Source organism: Jaculus jaculus, chromosome 1 (genome assembly GCF_020740685.1).
Source record: "Jaculus jaculus isolate mJacJac1 chromosome 1, mJacJac1.mat.Y.cur, whole genome shotgun sequence".
NCBI classification, from domain to species: Eukaryota; Metazoa; Chordata; class Mammalia; order Rodentia; family Dipodidae; genus Jaculus; species Jaculus jaculus.
Window position 1 is genome coordinate 161,583,806 of NC_059102.1, and position 5,532 is coordinate 161,589,337.

At 46.1% G+C, this 5,532-nt stretch overlaps 1 pseudogene; it reads left to right on the top strand.

The window, feature by feature from the left end:
- Positions 1 to 520: 520 nt before the first annotated feature.
- LOC101602202 lies at positions 521 to 3,022 on the top strand (annotated as a pseudogene).
- The last annotated feature ends 2,510 nt before the right edge of the window (positions 3,023 to 5,532 follow it).

The window sequence follows — 5,532 nt, forward strand, 5'->3', positions numbered from 1 at the left end:
CTCAGCAGCTCTTAGATCACGGAGTACTGAATCAGTCTGCCTTGAAAGAACAGCGCTGCTGTGTTAGTCAGCTTTGCATCACTACGACAAAATACTTGAGCAATCAACTTAAATTAGAAATGATTTATTTTTGGCTCACATTTGCAGAGGATTCAGCCCATTGTCACTTGGCTCAATTGTTTCTGGCCTGTGGTAAGACAGACAGCATGGCAGGGAGAATGTGATAGCCAGGAGGCCGGGAGAGAGAAAGAAGAGAGGCTGGGAACAAACTGTGCACTTTGAGGCCCTACTTCCTCCAATGATGCCCTGCCTTCTGAAGTTTCCACCCCCTCCTGGTGGCACTTTAAGCTAGAACGCATAAATGGATGAACCCGCTCATAAGCGCAGGGCCCACGTGATCTAACCTCTCTCCAAAGACCCATCTCTGAACACATGAGCTTTAAGGGACATTTAGCATCCACCTCATGGGACTGCTGTGCTCACCTCCCTCGGATCATGTGTTTCGTTGCTCTCTCCTGCCATGAGCTTCCTCAAAAGTTTCCCGCCGGGGGCTGGAGAGATGGCTTAGCAGTTAAGGCGTTTAAAGGAGCCAGGTTTGATTCCCCAGGACCCACATAAGCCAAGATGTACAAGGAGGCGCACACATCTGGAGTTTGTTTGCAGTGGCTGGAGGCCTTGGTACACCCATTCTCTCTCTCTCTCCCTGCCTATTTCTGTATCTCTCTCTCTCTCAAATAAAGAAAAATAAAATAATTTTTTTTAAACTTTCCCACTACCCATGCCTGTGTAGGGGCTCTGGCAGCAACAGCCAGATATGGAGGCTGAACAGGAAGAGCTTGTGAAGGGGCAGCCCTTTACATTGCCGAAAGCCTCCTGTCTTGGTTAGAAGGTTCTGGATTAATGCAGCAGTGCCCTGAAATAAAGATCCTAGTTTGAGGCCTCCCTGAGAATACAGAGTGAATTCCAAGTCAGCCTGGGCTAGAGTGAGAGCCTACCTCAAAAAACAAAACAAACAAACAAAAAGATCCTGACTCTCAGAGTCATTTACCCAACAATGCGTCCCTGCTGCCTGACATGCTACCGTTGCTGTGGCCGAAGCAAGCACTCCTCTGGCGTATTTATTGAACAGCAATGTGTTGAGCAAGTAGTGTGAGGAGTCAGCAATAGGTGAGCAAGAGACAAGCTATTCATGAGCAAGGGGCAAGGGACCTGGTCTCCAGAAAACTTCCTTAAACATTTCTCTAAGGAAGGGAACTAAGGGGCAGGGCTGGTGAACTCTGCTAATCCATAACACACAGATACACACACACACACCCACACACACCACACAGCATTTACCATTCACAGGTGTTATTACTCTAAGCCCACTTGTTACTTTCAACATCTTGTGGGCAATTCATTGCTTTCAATGTCTGGCTGCTTTCAGCCAGATTCTCTAACTCATGCACACACTGTTCTGGCCCAGGAATACAATCAGGTCACTGAGGAGGTAAAACAAGAATCATGGCTTAAGGTCATGTCAGTATGTCCAACATTCCTTGTCAATATTTATCATCCAGGCTGTTCCAGGGCATGGGCAAACTAAGGCATAAGAAACCTGATCACATTATTAAAGCAGGCTGAGTACTTGACTGTAAAAAATTGCAGAGAATAGCCGGGTGTGGTAGCGCACACCTTTAATCCCAGCACTCGGGAGGCAGAGGTAGGAGGATCACCGTGAGTTCGAGGCCACCCTGAGACTCCATAGTGAACTCCAGGTCAGCCTGGGCTAGAGTGAGACCCTACCTCACAAAGTTAAAAAAAATAAATAAAAATTGCAGAGAATAAGCTTAACTTGGTTACAAGTCCAGGAACTTAACAGAAAAGGCATCCCACAGAAATATTCTGAGAAAATTCATTTGTAAGGTCCATAAAAGGTACTCCCAGCTGGAGAGATGGCTCAGTAGTCAAGGTGCTTGCCTGCAAAGCCTAATAACCCAGGTTCAATTTCCCAGTTTTCACATAAGGCCAGATGCATGAAGTGGTGTACACACTTGGAATGTTTTGTTACAGCAGCTGGAGGCCCTGGCACAACCATTCTCTCTATCTGTTTCTCTCTTCTCTATCTTCTGTCTCTCTCTCTCTCTGCTTATAAATGATTTTTGGAAAAAAAAAAAAAAAAGTACTCCTGGGCTGGAGAGATTTCTTAGTGGTTAAGGCACTTGCCTACAAAGCCAAAGGACCTAGGTTCGATTCCCCAGGACCCACGTAAGCCAGATGCACAAGGTGACACATGCATCTGGCATTCGTTTGCAGTGGCAGAAGGCCTTGGCATGCCCATTCTCTCTATCTCTCTCTATATGCCTCTTCCTCTGTTTCTCTCTCTCAAATTAAAAAAAAAATTAAAGAAAGCAGAAAAAAAGTGCTCCCACACTTCTTTCCCACAGACTAGGATTCTCACTGGACTACCCCACCATTAGCTTACATGCAATTTCCAGGCATCTGAATGCTTACCCACAGAGCATCTGTATGTTATAGCAGAGGACAAGGTTGGAGAAGAATCTCTTTCTGATGAAAACAGTGATGATAATGTCGAACCTATTCCTGAATTTAAACCTGTGCCTGGTGATAAGTCAGCACTGGAAGCAATGCGCACTTCAGCATGTGAGCACTGAGCCAGCATCCAGATTCTGAAGACTGAGACCTGATGGCTAAGATGGAGAAGAGCATGACGTGAAGGCCCACGAACAAGGATAAGGGATATCCCTTCCCATTTAACAGCAGAGGGAAAACCACTTTGGAGAGATTAGCAGGAATGCTTTCTCTATCTGTTGGCAGCCAACATAATATGGCTGGAGTCCAAACAGAACGTCCCATAAGAGATGATGAAGATGGCACGGAGGTAGATTCTGCACCAAAGGTGGCCAGACGCTGTGAGAATGCAGACAGTGATCACTGCAAACGACTTAGGCTGCGATACGACTCTGCTGGCAACCGTAGGAGAGAACTCGGTGTCTGTTCCAGTCTGGAGCAGGCTGGATGAAAGGCTTCCTTCTTCAAAACTCAACCCAGTTCTTTCTCAAGACAAAGGACACTTGAGACAGCAGGTTGTCACCAGCAGGAAAAAACATGACCTTTATTAACAAAGATCAACAATGAACCGGGGGGTGGGGGTGGTACTTGTAGCTTGTCATTTCCCCTAAACTTTCTGAGTCTAGGTGTCCTCTAAGTAGGCCTCTAACTCCTGCCCTCATTGTAGGCACATCTGTCTGCTGCAAGTGAATGTGGGAACCGCACAGGAGGTTGGGGTGTGGGTGTCCTGGGTAAGAAAGAGAGGCTGATGCTCAGATGGCTCTCTGTGTCCTAAGAACCCCTCGCCCCTAAAAAAAAAAAAAAAAAGCCAGACGTCTCGATGGTTAAAAGTACTTTCTTAAAAAGCCTGCTGGCAAGCCAGGCGTGGTGGTGCATGTCTTTAATCCCAGTACTCGGGAGGCAGAGTTAGGAGGATCGCTGTGAGTTCGAGGCCACCCTGAGACTCCATAGTGAATTCCAACTCAGCCTGGGCTAGTGTAAGACCCTACCTTGAAAAACCAAAAAAACAAAAACAAAACAAAACAAAACAAAAAAAGAGCCTGCTGGCCTGGGTTTAACTCTCCAGTGCCCATTCAGACCCAGATGTAAAGCAGAGCATGTATCTGCGATCCCAACCTTTCTAAGGTAATAAGAGGTAGAGTCAGATAATCTGAAGTTTGCAGTGGCAAGAGGTCCTGTCTCAAAGAAGGTGGAGCACAGACACCTTGTCCCACCTTGTCCTTTGATGTCCACACATGTGCCTATACTCACACACACTCAAAAAATAAATAACAGCCTGATGTGGTGGTGCACACCTTCAATCCCAGCACTAGAGAGGCAGAGGTAGGGGAATCACTGTGAGTTCAAGGCCACCCTGAGACTCCATAGTGAATTCCAGGTCAGCCTGGGCCAGAGCAAAACCCTACCTTGAAAAACTAAAATAAATAAATAACATTTTTAAAAAGCTGTAACTTTAAGAGCCAGAGGTCATGGTCAGGCCTGTAGTCCCTACATTTGGCAAGTAGAAGCAAGAGGATCAGGAGTTCAAGGTTATTTGTAGCTATACAGTGAATTCAAGGCCATTCTGGGCTACATATGATCCACCTTTATTAGTTTATTTGCAAAGAGAGAGAAGAGAAGGAGGAGGAGGAAGAGGAAGAAAAGGAGGCAAAGGACAAAGGGGAGGAAGAGAAAAAGGGGATTGCCAGGGTCTCTTGCTGCTGCAAACCAACTCCAGATATCCACTCACTTTGTGCCTCTGGCTTTACATGGATGCTGGAGAGTTAAACCCCAGCCATCAGGCTTTGCAAGCAAGTACGTCTATCTACTGAGCCATCTCCATAGCTCTGTGATACTGTCTCTAAAAAAATATGGCTAGGGATGGCTCAGCAGTTAAGGTGCTTGCCTGCAAAGCCTAACCCAGTTTCAATCCCTCAGTTCCCATATAAAGCCAGATGAACAATCTGGAGTTCGTTTGCAGCAGCTGGAGGCCCTGGTGCACCCATTCTCTCTCTGTGTCTCTCTTCTCTCTATCCCTCTCTGTCTGCTTGCAAATAAATAAAGCATTTTTTAATTAAAAAATAAAATAAGGCTGGGTCTGGTGGCATATGCCTTTAATCCCAGCACTTAAGGGCAGAGGTAGGAGGATTCCTAAGAGTTCAAGGACAGCCTGAGACTACCTTGTCAAGGTCAGCCTGAGCTAGACTGAGGCACTACCTCGAAAAAAAAATTAACTAATTAAGGCTGGGGAGATGGATCAGTGGTTTAAAATGCTTGTTTGCAAAGCCTGATAGCCCTGGTTCATTTCCCTAGTGCCCACATAAAGCCAGATGCACAAAGTGACTCATCTGTCTGGAATTTATTTGCAGGGGCAAAAGGCCACGGCATGCCCCTACACTCTTTCTCTCTCTCTCTCTTTCTTTCTTTCTCTCTTTCTTTCTTTCTTTCTTTCCTTCCTTCCTTCCTTCCTTCCTTCCTTCCTTCCTTCCTTCTTCTTTCTTTCTCTCTCTCTCTCATAAATAAATTAAAAATAATAAAATAAATAGTTGGGTTCAGTGGTGCACAACTTTAATCCCAGCACTTGGGAAGCAAAAGTAGGAGGATCACTTTAAATTCAAGGCCAACCTGACCAAAGAAGGAGGAATGGCAGAGTTAGTCTGAGATCCAAAGGGTGAGGAGTAAAAATGTCCATATGGTCCAAGGGCACATGTATATTTCCACCCCCCTCCCCAGCATGTGGGAAGACCCAAACCTTACTAGTGGTGAAAACCTCACATGCTGAGAGATGAGCAGCCCAGGAGCCAGACAAGAGAAAAAAGCACACCCCAAGCCTCGTGTGCAGCCAGGCCTTTTATTTTGGGTCAGAGGCTGAATCTGGAAGAAGTCAGTACGCCTGGGTGCAGCTTCTGGAAGGGAAAAGGCTGGGCTTGAACTCATGCATCTAAGATAGCAGGGTGAGTATATGGGCTAATTTCATTCTCA